This window comes from Pipistrellus kuhlii, unplaced genomic scaffold, assembly GCF_014108245.1.
Source record: "Pipistrellus kuhlii isolate mPipKuh1 unplaced genomic scaffold, mPipKuh1.p scaffold_m20_p_3, whole genome shotgun sequence".
NCBI lineage: Eukaryota > Metazoa > Chordata > Mammalia > Chiroptera > Vespertilionidae > Pipistrellus > Pipistrellus kuhlii.
In genome coordinates, this window is record NW_023425529.1 from 88,524,005 (window position 1) to 88,541,181 (window position 17,177).

At 45.1% G+C, this 17,177-nt stretch overlaps 1 protein-coding gene and 1 long non-coding RNA gene across 6 annotated transcripts in view; one reads left to right on the forward strand and one right to left on the reverse strand.

The window, feature by feature from the left end:
• The window catches only part of MTUS2 (microtubule associated scaffold protein 2), a 467,760-nt gene that overhangs the window by 422,081 nt on the left and 28,502 nt on the right, over positions 1 to 17,177 (forward strand). The window lies entirely within an intron of this gene.
• Positions 1,821 to 16,008, reverse strand: LOC123653231. Its single transcript, XR_006742909.1, has 3 exons — positions 15,849 to 16,008; positions 3,331 to 3,336; positions 1,821 to 1,831 (listed from the first exon to the last, which is right to left on the reverse strand). It is a non-coding gene; the product is annotated as an uncharacterized LOC123653231 (long non-coding RNA).

The window sequence follows — 17,177 nt, forward strand, 5'->3', positions numbered from 1 at the left end:
TTATTCACAAGTACTATCAATCTTTGCTTAATTTGGCAGCTTATTTGAACAAAATAATATATAAGTTGCAATATATGCTTATGCAATATGCAGGTCACTTTAAAAAAAAATCAAAACTACAGTCTTTCAGCCAACTGTCAGTTCTTAGGGAAATGAATTCTGGTGAAAAAATATGATAACTAGACCAATTCTATATTGTAAGTAACTATGTAAAGACTTCCTAAATTTCAGCAATAATGAACCTGGTCATCATCTCAGGACTCTGTAACACAACTTTTCTTAAAATAAAAATATAAGGTGGTGGTGAGGCATGTGGCCAGTTTAGCTAATCACGTCATGGTTCCAGATGGAGAGACCAGGCTGGCAGCACAGTGTGGTGTTGACCTTGGTGGAGTCACTGTGGCCCAGGTTTTGTTTTATTCATTAGTACACCAAGAGTAGTGCACCAAGAGTGACTCTGACTGTCAAGGAAACATCTTATACTAGAGCCTGATAGAGAAAACAAAAATATCAATTTGTTAATTTATAATGAGAAATAGATCTCTTTATAAGTGGATCTATCTAGAAAGCTAAAGTTGTAATCGGAAGACTACTTACTGGCCCCAAATCAGTCATGTGCTACAAATAACAATGGAGTGACTCTTGCTTTTCTAGGACCTTAATTTTTAGTCAGGGATCTCCATGGGAGCAAATGGAAGCCTATTACAATCACCTGGATGCTTTTACCAACTACTTATGCCTAGACTTCTGTACAGCCATAACAGAATAACTAGGGCTGCACTCCACACCGCTGTAAAACAGAAAAATTATATGAGGCAGCTGTTTCCAAGCACTGGACACCACAAGAGAAGGGAAACACACCGAGTCCCACATTAGCCCCAGCTCTCTGCCTGGGGCTCTGACCAGACCACAGCACGGAGAGGTGTTCCAGGAAATAACCACCATCTCACTGACCTGCAGAGGCAGATGCCAGTGTTCGAGGCTATTAAAGTAATTTCGGGGCCAACCACTGGAGAAGAGTAAGCTGAGCAGAGCAGGCCCCCAGGAATTTGCAGGGGATGGAGGGGGTATCTTTGTTCTTAGATGAAGGGTGGGCCGCGCCTGCACAGAGAAGCCTGGCAGAGGGCAGCTGCTGCAGACTGGGAGCTGAATGGAGGTACCAGAAGTCATGCAGTGCCAGGAGGTGGGATTCCAGCCCAGCACGGGTGGGGGTGACGGAGACATTTCTCTGAGCACCTTGAGCAAACAGTGAAGACCTGAGAAAGGTCCTGCATAAGGAGTAAAGATCATGACCTAGAATAAAAGTCTCTCTAAGACTAAAGAAAACTGAAATTGAAAGACTCTAATAAAGAAGAAAACCACACCTGACCAAACCAAAGGAGTTTAAGAAAGTCTCCACAATACAAACTTCCTACAATGTGTTATCCACAATGTTGAACCTGTAATTTTAAAATACATTGTTGGTGTAAGCTACTAAGTTTTGGGGTAATTGGTTATACAGTTACAGCTTTCAAATTCTCTTATTTAAAGGGCTACAACCAAAGTATGTTATTATTTAATAAGCAAGATTCCTAGAATGTCTTGTGTTGAATGTTAGAAAATGACTCATTATCAGATACATTACTGAAATGTCAAATTTTATCCATTTTTGGTGGAAGAAGAGAGAATTTTCTAAGGAGAATTTAAGAATTACTTACTGTCTGTCTCTTTAATTAGAGGATGTGGTAGAGAAGGCAGATGTTTTTCTCATCTCTACTCGTTGAAATAGCACAACCCAATCCAACCCAAAGTAATGCCTGAATCACCTATAGCTTCTGAAGAAAGGCAAGTTCTGTTGTGAGGAGAAACATGACTGGTAAATGTATTAAAGTTATGCTCAAATAACTAAACTAGCACAAAGGTAAAGGAGACCAATGGATCAACAGCTCAGAAAGAACATGATGTGGATTCTATGATTGTGGATGCTGTTCCTACGTAACTTATTGTTTAATTGATCCAGAAATACGGGGATAAGGTGATACAACAAGGCCAATATGGCAGAATTCTCTTAAATGCCTGGCTAAATGAACGTGGGGTGAAGGGCCAGATTATTTATTGAATCTGTGTATACTCTTCTCTATCACAGCCTACTGCAATAGCAACTATGCAAGCTGTTCTTAACATGACATTTGTGAACAGTGGTTATCTGTATATGTGTGTGGGGGGTGGACTGGAACCAGATGGGTGAAACAGTATGGCGGAGGGAAACTCATCACTATAACTTTCTATGTATTTTGGGAACTCTGAATTCATTACAAATAAAAATATTAACGTTGTCAAAAAAAATTAGTCATACAGAGAGCAGGACCCATAATGAAACAAAAAAAGAAGTCAATTGAAACAGGTATTGAAACAACCCAGATGTTGCAACTAGCATTAGGAAATTTTAAAAACTATTATGTACATTAGGGTCCCAGTGCATAAATTTGTACACCTTGAAAGGAACTGTGGGCCAGGAGGCTACAGTGGGCATAAGGGCTAGTCTTGGCCCATCCTCCATGTCCCTGCCCAGCCCCTCCCACTGCCCCCACTTGGCCCCTCCCACTGCAGCCTCTGATCCCCCATCTGCTGGCAGTCCTGCTCCCGCCATCACTGCTCCCACTTGATGATAGCACCAGCCCTGCTCCTACCTGCTGATGGCATGGAGCAATTGGGGCCAGTGCCAGCAGCGGGTGTGAGTGAGGCCGGCTCCATCAACAGGTGCAAGCAGCTGTTGCCCCGATCTCTCCTCAGGAGAAGGGGGAGGTGGAGAAACCTTCAGGGGGCGCTCAGAGCCAGCGCCATATGCCTGAAGCAGGTGCAGGCACCTAGCAGGACTGGGCACATAAGAAGCAAATAATTTTAAGTAACCACCAAAAGCTCTCCCTGATGACAGCAACCAGTGCCCCGCCTTGGTCCAGCACCCCCACTCACCTGCTCCACCATCTCACCATGACCAATGCCTACCATATTCTGCACTCTGCCGCCTGCTGTTAACACCCGCCATGTTCTGCACGTGCCCCCTGGAGGTCAGCACATGTCATAGTAACTGGTTGTTGTTCAGTTGTTCCCTTATTCAATCTATTTGCATATTAGGGTTTTTATATATATAGATATTCAACCACTTCTAGAAAAAGAGGAACATAATAAATAAACTGAGATGTTAAATCTATATATATATAAAAAGAATCTCATAGAAATGTTAGAGAATTTCTAACAAAAGTGGAATCTCTGAGATGAAAACCTGCTGGATGGGCTTTACAGAAGATTGGAGATTTCAGAAGAAAAGATCAGGAACTGAAGGACACCAACAGACATCTAATCAAAAGAACAGAGGGGGAAAGGTTTTGGGGTGTTTTTTTTTACAAAATGAACAGTGTCAGTGACCTGTAGGATTACATTAGCAGTCCAATAGATGCATAACTGGGTTGACAAAAGGAGAAGAGAGAGATTGGGGAGAAAAAATATGTGAAAAACAAATGATAACCAAAACATTGCAAATTTGGCTTTAAAAGAACAATCTGCAGAACCAAGAAACTCAGTGAACCCCGAACAGGATAAATACAACTAGAAAAATCACATCTGAGCACATCATAGTCAATTGCTAAAAAGAAAAACTAAAGATGAAATATTAAATAAAAACACATTACATGCCAGGAACAAGGATGTGAGTGACAGTTGATGCTATTGGATCAGAGGCAGTAGAATGATGTTTTTAAAGTGCTGTAAGAGGGGGAAAATATCAACCTAGAACCCCATATCCAAAGAAAACACCCTTTCAAAATGATAGACTTAGAGCTACAAGAAATATGTTGATAAATAATATAAAAGACTATTTTGTTGTTTAAATAAATTGATGATCTTTGACTATGAACACATTCATGTAATCACCACTCAAACAAGATATTGGACATTTACATCATTCCAGAAAGTTCCCTGTGCCTTTTTCCAGGCAATTCTGCCTCCTCCATCTTTCTGAAGGGACCACTTTTTTACTTCTAGCACCATAGATTAGCTTTGCCTGTCCTTGGCTTTCATATAAATGGGGTTAGACAGTGTAGAGTCTTTGTGTCTGGATGCTTTTGTACCACATAAGAGATTCATTCATGTTGCTGAGCATATCAGTATTCTGTTCCTTTGTATTTCTGAGTCGAGTTCTGTTTGCACAAATATACCAAAATTAATTTATCTGCTGATGGGTTCTTTCCACTCTTTTTGCTGTTATGGATGTCCTTGCACAAGTCTTTTTGGGGACAGAGATGGCTTCATTTCTCTCAGGTAAATTCCTACATGAGAAATGACCAGGTCATAGGACAGATGTGAGTTTAACATTAGGAGACACACCCAAGTGGTTCTCAAAGTGGTTGTACCATTTTGCACTGTCCCCAACAATGTTTGAGAGTTCCAGTTTCTCCATATTCTTGCCAACATTCACTATTGTCAGTAATTTTGTTGTTGTTGTTGTTGTTGTTGTTGTTGTTTTAGACACTCTCCTAGGTGTGAGGGATATCTCATTATGGTTTTAATTTGCATTTCCCTGATTGCTATTGATTTGGGGCACTTTTTGTGCTAACTAGTTATTTGGGTATCTTCTTTTGTGAAGTGGCTTTTGCCCATTTTTATTGTGTTGTTGTTCTTTTGACTGAATGGCAGCTGCCTCTTCACCTGGACACAAACTCTCTCAAGTTTGTCACAGTCCTACCTGGCCCACCTGCTCTTTCCTCTAAATCCCAGCACCTAAAGACAGACTCGGATGGACTATGTCTATAGTAATGAACAGGAAAATTGAAAGTATATCTATTGCTAAAATGTAAAATGTTAAGTATTTCAAGAGCACCATTCTTAAGAGAATTTTGAATACCTATTCTGGATAAAGTATTCCAGACATTTTATTTAGGTATGAAAAAGCTATGATCCATGAATCCAAAGAGTTCATAATCAGTTGGGAAAACAGGCATGTTAACAAATAATATAAAAATAAAGTAAATGTGTCTCTCCTACAAATTTCTGTCCTAGATGCTGTTCTTCACTATTTTTCCTCTCATTTCCCATGATCTCTGTCTATTTCATCTACTGCTCTGGCTTTAACTACTGCCTATGCTGCTCCCTCCGAAATTCACATCTCTGGCTTTGGTCGCTCTTAAGGTCACCTCTTAGTGTTCCACAGGCAATACAGCTCTTCATGGTCAAACAATTTTATCTCCACCTGTCCCACACTTCCCACCTCAGAGTAAAACAAAACAAAAAATCTCTACTTCTATATATCAATTAGTTCAGGTAGGAGCTAAATTGCCATAACAAAGTGGTCCTCAATACAAGGAGTTTATCTATGGAATAAATAAGATAGAGGGATATTTTTCTTTCATGTACTAGGCCAGGATGGCTATGCATCTCTGCTCCACTGTTCCCAAAGCCTTTGTCCCTTCCTGTGTGGTCGAGGCTGATGTGGGCAGGAGTACGTTTCAACCAGAGGGAAAGAGAAGGAGAGCGAGCAGATGGTAAGCAGCTTCCTTGTGGAACATGACTTAGATGTTGCCATGTCACTTCTTCACATCCCATTGACACCAGCAGAATCATGGGGCCACAAGGAGTTACTAGGGAGGCTGGAATGTGGAATCATTTGAATTAAAACTTGAAGTATATTATCAATAAAAGACAGAAATAGGGATGGGAGACAGCAGGCTCAACTACCAATTTTAGCTCAGTTATTGATGCCACAATCCACAGAGTAAACTATCCAGAAAGCTGGACACTATCACCGACTCCATCTCTCCCTCATCTTGATGTCCAGTGAGTCACCAAGTCCAGTTAATTAGAATTTGGAAGTTTTTCCTAATTCTGTTCTCTCCTCCACATTTAGTTTTTTGCAAAAACCTCCTCACTAGACCCTTTACCTCTCTGCTTGCCCATACATCCATCCTCTTGTCACTTTGATGATTAAAATCCATCAGTAACCAGACACATGTCTACCTATGACAAGAACACTGGCTGTCCCTAGCTAGGGGGTCTTGGGAGGAAGGGGAAATTACTGTTCTCGGTATTCCTTTCCTGTTGCTTAAAATTTTATTCACATGCAAAATATAAAAATCAAAACACTATAAGACTCTGGCCAGTTTTGCTAAGTGGTTAGAGTGTTGGCCCACAGACCAAAGGGTGGTGAGTTCTCTTCCAGGTCAAGGGCATGTGCCTCTGTTGCAGGTTACCCAGCCCCAGTAGGGGCATGTGTGGGAGGTAACCAATCCATGTGTCTCTCACAGTGTGTGTGTGTGTGTGTGTGTGTGTGTGTGTGTGTTTGTGTGTGTCTCTCTCTCCTCCCTACTTCCTCTCTCTAGAAATCAATGGAAAAAATATCCTTGGGTGAGGATTAAAAAACAATAATGACACTAAGATAAAGAAAGATCCTTCCGTGACTTTCTATCATTCTTAAGACAAGTAGAATTCAAACATTTTAGCACAGCCTTCCCAGATGTACCCCTGCTGCCCCCTCTCCACATTCTCCACCGCAGTTTTGCCCATTTCATGGCCTCCTCCTGAACTGACCTCTCCCTCTCCCACCCACCCACTTCCGAAGCTTCCTGGAAAACTAAAGTTTGCCGTCACCTCCTTAATGCCCCAGCAGGGCCGTTTCTCCTGAGAGGAATGCCTGCTTCAGAGCACCTCTCTGCTTCCATACACAGGTTCATAGTGATTCACAGTCACATTGCTGTCATTGTTTCTTTACCCATCTGATTCTCCCTTCCTGCCAGCAGACCAAGGTCCATCAGGGTTCAGGCTGTGCTGGTGAGTCAAGGTCTGTGTCCTGAATCCATGGGAAAGAGATTGTATTCCAGGGATTTAAGGCCCCGGGGGGAAAATTACTTGGGGTGACAGAGCTTACAAGAAAAACTCTCAAAATACTTTTGTACTTACTAAATAAAATAATACCGCAGACTAAATAAAAATAATGTTGTGCCATTTTGTACATTTAAATGAATTTTTTCCCATCACTTACTAGAGGCATGCCAGGCTTTCCTGCTTTGGGATGTTCACCAGATGTTGAGGACTACCCACACATTCATAATCAAAGCTGTATTTGCAGGCCTGTGGGTTGTCTGGAAGTGTAAATTCATGGTTTCTGGTTCCCCCAATAACCCTGCTGCAAGTTAGCTTGTATTGTGCCTGTTTTACAGATGGGAATATGAGATTCAGCAAGCCAGTGGTTGCTTTGCCCAGGGTTACGAGCTGTCCAACAGATGTTTGAATGGAGACCCTGCCTGTTTTTCCTATAAGTGCTCTGCCTCGCTTGCCTATTCAGAGAGAGAGTTTTTGTTTTGTTCTATTTTAATATCTGCCTCTCCATCCAATAGGTATCTCAGGCATCAGCTCCTCGTTCTTGTTTCTCAGCTCCCTGCACCCAGCGGGCTCAGCATTTAGGTCCAAATTTATAGTACTTTTCTACAGATTCTTCTTCTTATCAAAACGTCAATGCAAACACCTCTATTCCTGCTCTGCCATCCACTCTATTTCCCTCTTCTATCCCCAAATCCTGTTTCTTTCTCATTTATCCCAGCAGGGGGAGCCCAGGAGCGCTTCCTCTGTCACAATGATGGAGCCAGGAAGGACTTGGGCAGGAGAGAATAGCTGTGAGCAGGGCCAGCCTCCTTACTGCCTGGGGTGCATGATGTGGGCAGGGGGACAAGGTGTCACTATATATATATGATTGAGGAGGATGGGAAGCCACATGCAAGAATCTGAAAGGAAATTCAGTGGGACTCTAACTCTCCAAAAAGACACACCCTCAGAGCTCAGTCTGCAGATCCAGGCTCAGGTCCGCACTGGGAGCTCACGCTGGCTGAGAGAACAGGTAGGCCTACCTTTAGAATGGCAGCAACGAGCAGGTCCTGTAGTTAGTGGCAGATGCTGTCTTCCCTCTGCTTCAGATGCAGGTGGGGAGACAGGGTTCTGGGGGCTGAGCACTGAGCACCAGGGCCTTGCGACTAGTGGTCCAAATGCGCTGTCAGGCTCTTCCTCAGCCTCTGAACCGGAGTCTGCATGTTAACAGGGTAGTCTGTCAAAGTTTAAGCAGCATTGTCTTTGCTTACAGAAGTGCTTCTCGGTCCGTGGTCTCTGCCCCACCAGTAGCAGCACCACCTGGGTACTTATTAGAAGCACAGATGCTCAGACCCACTGAATCTAGCTCTGGGTGGGCCTGGCAGCCTATGTTTTGATACCCGCACATGATTCTGATGCCGCTCAGTCTGAGAAGCACTGGCTTAGGAGAGGACAGGTGGCAGTTATGAGCATGATGGTGAGAAAGCCATGGATCTGGACTGACTTGGTTCTGCTGCTCAGGCTCCTCTTGGATAAAATGGGGACTTTAAGCAGGAATCGCACCTACTTCTCAGAGTTTCTGTGATGCTCGATTGCCCTCCTGACATGGGTTCTTAGTAGCGCAACGGGCATGTGAGAGGTCAGACCCTGTGCTGTCAACCCATCCTCTCTGCCCGAGGCCTTTTCCTAGAAAACTGTGACAGAGAAAGAAATGTTTGCATCTTCTGGTACCTAGTGTGATATGAAGCCCCTTCTTACTTCTCTGATTATCATAATAATAAAAGACCAAAAGGTGTCATGACCAAAACAACCAAACTATCAGTCACCGGAAGTGCACCTCTCAGCCATAACAAACTAACAACTGGTCAATATGATACCCACTGTGGACGCATACCTGCCTGATCAGGGGGTAGGGCCAGTGGCCAACCTCGTGACACCTCCCCCGTGCCTGCCTGCCCCTGATGGGACTCTTCCACCCCAATCAAGAGCTGGGCCTGCCAGCCAAGTACCCCTTCTCTCCCCCCGCCCCCACCAGTTCAGCCCCCATTCAGCCTGCTCCACCATGATAGGCCCACAGGCCCCTCCCATCCCTCCTCCCTCCCCCCCCCGCCCCCATCAGTCCACCCCTGATCACACCCCTCCAACACAATAGGGGGCAGAGATACCAACCAACCTCCTGAATCCCCTCCTCCTGGCCAGCCACATCCCCAATGGGCCCCCACCATCCTGATCTGTCTGCAGCCCCTTCCCCTGGCCAGTCCCACCCCTGATCACCACCCAACTTCAAATGGGGGTGGGGCTGGCTGGCCAACCTTCTGCAGCCCATCTCCCTCTTGGCCCCACCCTGATCAGGATCAGGGCCTGCTAGCCTTTGGCCCAGCCCTGATTGGGAGCCCTGATCAGGCCCTGATCCAGGCAGGCCAGCTGCCCAACCTCCCGCTATCCCCTCCTCCCAACAGGCCCAGCCCTGATCCGCCCTGATTGGGACCATACCTGTCTGGGGTCTGTAGTATTTAAGAAAACAGGCATGTATTATTCTAACCAGACAATAACTAAATGGAGAACTTGTCTTCCTCAGGGTTCTGATGAAGGTTATTGTCGCACAGACTTTGCTGGCAGGGGCACCTTTGGCCACCCTGTGCCTGTAATACAAGGTGGACAGTTATTTCAGGCTTTGGATTGGACACAAGCAGTCATTCTCAGGTCTCTGAGACTCAGGACTGTGCTCACTGGTCCTTATCCGATAACTGTTTCCTCAAACATCCTTAGAGCTGCTGCAGGCCAATCAACTACACGGAAACAGTGCTTAGTGAGGCTGCAGTGTCTGCACAGAGCCTGAACCTTGGTAGTCAGGTTGGGCCCATCCAGATACATTTGTGTCTTATGCTTTATTCCACCCTGGCCTTCAGGAAGACTGGGCAATGGCTCCATTTGTAAAACTGCAGCAATTCTATGGACCCTTCAAAAACAACCCATAGCTAGCACCAAATGACTAATGGAAGCAGGCAGGATGCTAAGAACCTACTCTGAATTATCCTATTTAAATCTTCTAGATTTAGGAGGTAAGTCCTGGTGTGATCCCCATTTTGCAGGTGAGGAACCCAAGGCTTAGGGGGAGGTACTGTCCTGCACAGGAGCGTCACACCTACCAGAGTAGATGGAATGATTTCATGGAAACAGTGAGGTGGATATTCTAGACACATCACAGGAGGAATCATTAAGCAATTAAATGGGCTCTTCCATGCAGTGGGGACCAAAACCCATCAACTAGAACCATGGTTGGCAAACTGCAGCTCACGAGCCATATGCAGCTCTTTAGCCCCTTGAGTGTGGTTCTTCCACAAAATACCACAGCTTGGGCGAGTCTATTTTGAAGAAGTGGCCTTAGAAGTTTAAGTTTAAAAAATGTGGCTCTCAAAAGAAATTTCAATCGTTGTACTGTTGATATTTGGCTCTGTTGACTAATGAGTTTGTCAACCACTGAACTACAATATAACAACCCCACTTTCAAGGTGAGAAAGACCGGGAACTCTGAAAGGGGTGTGCGCGCTTCCCCATGCTGCAGTCCCAGGGGCCTGTCTCCTCGAAGACGGGGAGGGAGGGCCTGGCTTTGCCCTGTCTGTGAGTTTTTGTGGAAATCCCCCTGGCCTTGTGCTTGGTGATGAGATTCCATAGGCGAAGGCAGCACTGGGTCCAGCCAGGGCATTAGGCAAATATATCTGTTAATCATAAACACACTTGGGCTACTGTAGATCGCCTATAAACTCTGCTTCTTCCATGTCTGTGTCTGAAAGTTAATAGGTAGAAACCTTTCAAGGTGGACCATTTTGTGCCTTGGAGATAATTTGATGTACTTAGAAGTTATGGAGAGAGGCTGGGATGCATTCATGGGGAAATAAACATCTTTTTAAAAATGAAGTTTTATACGTTGAAAATATTAACCCTTTATTCCTGTGTAAAATTGAAAGCATTAAACCCTTATACAAAAAACAATCATAGGCCTGGAGCTGTTATTGGAAAAGGGGGTATTCCTTTCCCACTGACTGCTGGGGGTAGAGTCCTTATAGTACCTTGAGAAAAAATAATTTTCTGAGGCTCTCATGGGAGGAAAAGTGATTTTAATTTGATGTAAATACATCCCTGGGTTTCCATATTCCAATTTCCCTTAGTCCAGCTGTGGAAGAAGTGTAGATGGGGTTTCAGTGAAGCTAAAGTCAGAGCCAGTGTCCAGAGTTCCTGTTCCGTGTTACAGCCAGACTTGGCAAAACATCAACTTAGTGTGGCCCATCAGTTCATTGCGTGTGGGGTCCCATGGCTGTGGGCTACATGGGAGAATGCAAGACGCCCAAAAGCCTGGAGTCAACCAAGAGGCAAGAGACCAAACTGCTTTGTAGAGGGGATTAAGTATCCCACATTTCATGCCCCTGAAGTGGTCGTGTGCATTCTGGCCAATGACCTATGCCCAGGTGTGACTGACAGGAAGGTACCTTCCCATGTCACCCCAACTTCACTGGGCATGCGTCTATCTCCCCCCCCACCCCCCCGACCCAATACTTTCCCCAGGGATCTGCTGGGAATGGACCAGTGACTGCCTAGGGTAGGGGTGTCGAGCTCAATCAGAGAAGGGGCCAAAATCTAAAATCCAGCCTAAATCGCGGGCCGAATGGTTTACTGAACAGTCATAAACTGTCATTGTGATGGAAACGCAGCGAGTGCAGTGATGACAGCGCGGTGCGGGCCACATTGCAAAGCCTGGCGGGACGGATTTGGCCCGCGGGCCTTGTGTTTGACACATGTGGCCTAGGGGGTGTAAAGCTGCCCAAATAAGATGCCTGCAATATTTGGCCTTCCCTTTACTCCTTTCTTGTTTTAATGACTAGGTTAATTACAATGGTATAAGGGAGAGCACAGAATTCTTGGGCCATGATTTTGACATTGTTAAAGAGAGAATTACAACATTTAAGGCTATGACCAACAAGTGCCTTAAAATGTATTATCTAGCAGCCCCGTGCTAGATATCCAATATGGAGAGCCACGGGGCTGCAAACTATGGCTGGAGGATTCATTCACAGCATGCTGTGGGATAGGCCCCGCTGGGAAGTCTGTTCAGTAACAAGGCCATAGGAGTTCAGTGTTTAGACCTCCGTAGTGTCACTTCCACCGTGAAAAGGGTGCAGGACCTCCACTTACCTTTCTGTTTAAGTGTTTTAGGGGAAGTTTTTAAAAGCCCTGTCGAAAAGGAATGTTCTACATGTGTATGATGTCACTGGTACAATTAATGTAACAAATAGGGTCACCTTTAATGCGATTTTTACAAGATAAAAAAATTCAGAGCAGTAAATACTCAGGGCGCCCATGTGGAGCCATTACCTGGCCTCCGGGCGGCCCCCAGGCAGCGTGCCGGGGGAGCCGGTGCCTGGAGATGCTTTTAGAACTCTGCAAGCCCACGTTAATGTGGAGGAAAGGGGGAAACAAGCTGATGCAAAGCCATTTCCCCAGAAAGCCATTTCCTATTTATGGGCTGTAGTTATTAGTTCTCATGTAGACAGCATTTTCTATTCATTTCAAAACTTATCATTATAACCAACCTCTTAAATCCATTTCCTCTTCCCTCCTTTGTCCCCATAAATCATCCCTGTACTTTTCCCATCCCAGTCCAAGAAGCATTACCATTATGTTCACACATGGGGTCAGTCGTTAGCCATTTGTTGAAATACTCATCCTTTGTCTTAAAGAACACATAAAAGTGGCACAAAGTATTTATTTATTATGAAATGGAATCTTCCACTAATTGGGATCTTTGTAACTGTTTTTCTTTTTCTTTTTCTTTCTTTTTTTTGCTTCTTCCAAAACATAAAGCAGAATAGAGTCATAACAGTCAAAGGGGCTTCCCCGAGTTTCAGAACACCTGGGTTTCAGAACACCTGGGTTTCAGAACACCTGGGTTTCAGAAGAACACCTGGGTTTCAGAACACCTGGGTTTCAGAAGAACACCTGGGTTTCAGAAGAACACCTGGGTTTCAGAAGAACACCTGGGTTTCAGAACACCTGGGTTTCAGAAGAACACCTGGGTTTCAGAAGAACACCTGGGTTTCAGAACACCTGGGTTTCAGAAGAACACCTGGGTTTCAGAAGAACACCTGGGTTTCAGAACACCTGGGTTTCAGAAGAACACCTGGGTTTCAGAAGAACACCTGGGTTTCAGAGCACCTGGGTTTCAGAACACCTGGGTTTCAGAACACCTGGGTTTCAGAAGAACACCTGGGTTTCAGAACAGCTGGGTTTCAGAACAGCTGGGTTTCAGAACACCTGGGTTTCAGAAGAACACCTGGGTTTCAGAACACCTGGATTTCAGAACACCTGGGTTTCAGAAGAACACCTGGGTTTCAGAAGAACACCTGGGTTTCAGAACACCTGGGTTTCAGAACACCTGGCTGGAGTCCTGGATCTCATTTTCCAGCTGTGTTACCTCAGACAAGATTCTAAACCCTCTGAGCTTCTGTTGGCTACCCTATACTGGTAAAATCAGAGCAAAGATGCCTGCTTTAGCCCTAGCCCGTTTGGCTCAATAGATAGAGTGTTGCCTTCAGGACCAAGGGTCCCAGGTTTGATTCTGGTCAAGGGCACATACCTCAATTGCAGGCTTCTCCCTGGCCCAGGTTCCGGTTGGGTTCCTGCAGGAAGCAACTAATCGATGTGTTTCTTTCACATCGATATTTCTCTTTTTCTTTCCCTCTCTCTTCCACTCTCTCTAAAAATCAATGGGAAAATATCCTCCGGTGAGGATTAAAAAGACAAAAACAGAAAAAGATGCCTGCTTTACCCAGCTTGAAACTTTCAGGAAGATTAAAGGTTTCTGCCGAGGCCTCTTTCCACGGCTTGCGGGTGCCCTTCTGCTTCCCGAGTCCTCTCGGCCTCTGAGCACACACATCCCTGCTGGCTCTTGGTTACAGTCACCTAAAAAAGATCTCATCTTGAAATATGGTTACATTCTGAGGTGCTGGGGGTTTAGGAGAACACATTTCAGCCCATAGAAGTGTCCAACATCCTCCGCTCAGAGGTAAGAAATGCCTCAGCATGGGATGAGACAGTCTCTTCCAAGGTCGCATGCTTTTAAGACTTTGGCACTTTTATAAAGCAGACCTCAGCAACCCTGTGAAATGCAATCCCATTAATCACTTTAAATGAGTGTCAGAAAGAGTAGTCCTGAATTTCCCATTTCTCATACTAATTGACAACATCTAGAAAGGCCCTCCCTGGGCACCCTGGACCTGCGGAGCGTCCCACAGCAGCACTGCGGGCCCTGGGCTCTTAGATGTCCATGAATTCCTCTATTAGAACAGCAGAGGTGTACCCCGTCTATGTGTGGTTTTCTCCCCAGTTGGACTCTTCCTCCTTTGTTCAGTCCCCCTAAATGACACCCCACTTCTGACTGGTAACCTGAGGCCTCCTTAATTCTGGTCTTTCCTTTGCCTCTCTCATCTGACCCAGGAGCAAATCAAGGTGGCTTTGCCTCCACATACTTCATACCTCGCAGTGAATTCGCCCCTACCCCTCAGGAGCTGAGCTCCCAGTCACCATCAGACCTGCCAAGACACCAGAAAATTCGCCTTGGGCTTTCCTCGCTTCCTGCCTCTGTGCTGGTGCTGCAGCATAGGGGCCTTGGGAAAGCCTGAACACTGTCCGGGGCTTCCCACTGTCACCAGAGTGTAACCCTGGCTCCTTGCCTGGGACCACAGGCCCTTTGGGACATGGCGCTGCCTGTCTCAGCTGCTCCACTTGGCCTGTCAGAGACACTCCAGGGGGGTTGTGTTTCAATTCCTTGTATGCTGAAATTGTCCCCACTACTGACAGTTCCTTCCACCCAGAACTTCCTCCCTCCTTCTCTGCCCAGGCTTCCAGCTTTACCCTTCTTTGACTTTTTCACTGCGGTTAGCTCAAGAGGTTTTTAATCTACAATTGTGCATGCGAACACTTTCTCATTTGTTTGCCTCCATGACAGTGTGTCTGGGCACATTCAATTACTCTGCTAACTGTCAGCCTGCCTATCTGGCCACAATCCTTTCCCACTGGCAAGGGAGACAGGTGAGGAGATTCAGTTCAAAACAGTGAGTGCGTGAAGGGTGATATGCCAACACCTTGCCTCCTCCTTGGGCTGGCAGAGCCCGGCCAGGCTGCTCTCACCGCCATCGGGTGGAGATGAGAGACGCATGGGCCGGGCGCCAGCACCTGCTCTTTAGGGCCTGGCCCACTCCTGGAGGCCTTGGGTCAGTTTGTTGCCTGCTCCTTGCACATGGAGGTTAGGCTACCTAAGGACACTAGGCAGGTGGGTGACAGTGGGTAACTGCCTGTCTAGGAGGAGCGAGGTGTCCCAGGAAGCACTACAAACATGAGCTGCTGTCTCCATGGCACAAGCTCCCCCAGGGCCCGCAGACATGGCTCTTTCACTCCCACTTCTACTCTTGGTCCATGATCCTTTCATAGTCCATTTTCAGCCCCTCCTCATGACATTTCCCAAAAAAAGGACCTAAGGAAAGAAAAAGAGGGTTGGGCTGCAGAGGGCAATGTGGCCTGGATCCCAGGTAGTGTGTTCCCTTGTCTCCTGCCTGTCGCTGAGATCTGTCAAGTCTGGACAAAGGTAGCATCACTAGAGGGCATTTTAGGTATCATAGCTCCTCCTGGTCAGTGCCCATTTGTTACAGGATCGCTGCCATCAAAAAATAGAAAAAGAGAGACAATAAAACCACAGCATAAAGATGCTAGTAATCTTTAACCCCTGTGAATTTAGCTAATACCAGGGGTCTTGATCCAGCATCTAGAAGGGTTCAGGAAACCTGAAGCAGTAGCTGTGCATAAATTAAATAAGAGTCCAGAGAAGAAACATAATTTTGAAAGGCATTTGGGGGTGGGGGGGGTGGGGGGGCGCAGAGGAGCCTGGCTAAAGAAACCAAGTTCTCCTTCTCTCAGTTCCCCTTGTATTTTATTAACACAAATTGTCCTAAGGCAAGGTGAAGATTAACACATCAAAGGGTAGGGTTAGGTACAGAATCCATTGTCAGATTGGGGAATTGCCTTCAGCTGTCCAGGTGTTTGGCCACCAGGTGGCAATAACATGTAGATTAGATGCCCTGAGCTGCCTGGCAGCAAGCAATCCTCCTTTTCAGGTTTGTGGAAATGCCTTTAGCCATTTCCAACAGGCTATAACATATGTGACTCAGCCCTTGTAGAGTTCCCAAGTGCCATCAACCTTTCGATGAAACTCTTGCAATTATGATATGCTGGAATTGGCTTCTGGCATTTAGCCTAATTAAACATATATTATACATAACACAAACTAATATCCAGCAAAAGGGCATATGATTTATACTATCTCAACATGAGAGTGTAAGGTAGCCACCAAAGTGTTAGGTGGGAAGACATGGGAAATTCCCAACAGAGTATAAAGAAGTCACAGGACTACAGTAGAAGAAGGATTTTACACTTGGAAATTCCATTTTTTCTTGGTTCAGTGAACTAATGGGTAATTTTTAAGTTAAATTTTTTTCCTTGAATTCTACCCTTTTATTTATTTGCATCTCCTAAAGAAACAATTTAATCATTTACCTAACTGTGAGATCACTTGTCAGCAATATGTAGCAACAGCGACTAGACCACAGGCTGGGAGACCCAAATAACACAAACTTATTTTCTCACAGTACCAGAGGCTAGCAATCTGAGATCAAATTGTTGGCAGGGCTGACTTCTGAGGCCCTTCCCCCTGTGTCCTCACATCCTCTTCTGTCTCTAGGGATCTGTGTCCTAATTCCTAATTTCTTATTAGGATGCCAATCATACCGGATTAGGATCTCCTCTAATGACCTCATTTTAACTTAATTAAAATTTGTAAAAATCCTCTCCAAAGGCTGTTTTGAGGTCCTGGAATGGGGTTGGGGGATAGGGGGCATTCAGCTCTTAAAAGTGACATCATAATATTTCCACTTAGTGGAACAGTATCTTGTCATCATATTCAATGATTTATTGTAAATGTTATATCTAAAGCATACTCTGGGACATAAGAGGCAATATAATATCATTTTTTTATGTCTTTATCATGATCTGTAGGTCCAGATTCTTCTCTCCAGTTTAAGTCTAGTGTTGTTAACCACCAAACTTACTACCTCATTGGTAAACCAATAAAAACTTGTAGTTATTCCCAGACTTTTGGAGTGTCTTCTTAAAATAACTTGATCTTACTGAGTTTTTCCTTCTCACTTGATTTGTAAACTGTGGTTGAAATTAAGCCTGTGTTACAAACGACTCCATGGCAATTGTGTGTTGTGGTCCCAAGGGCTGTTGTCTGGTCGTGCTTT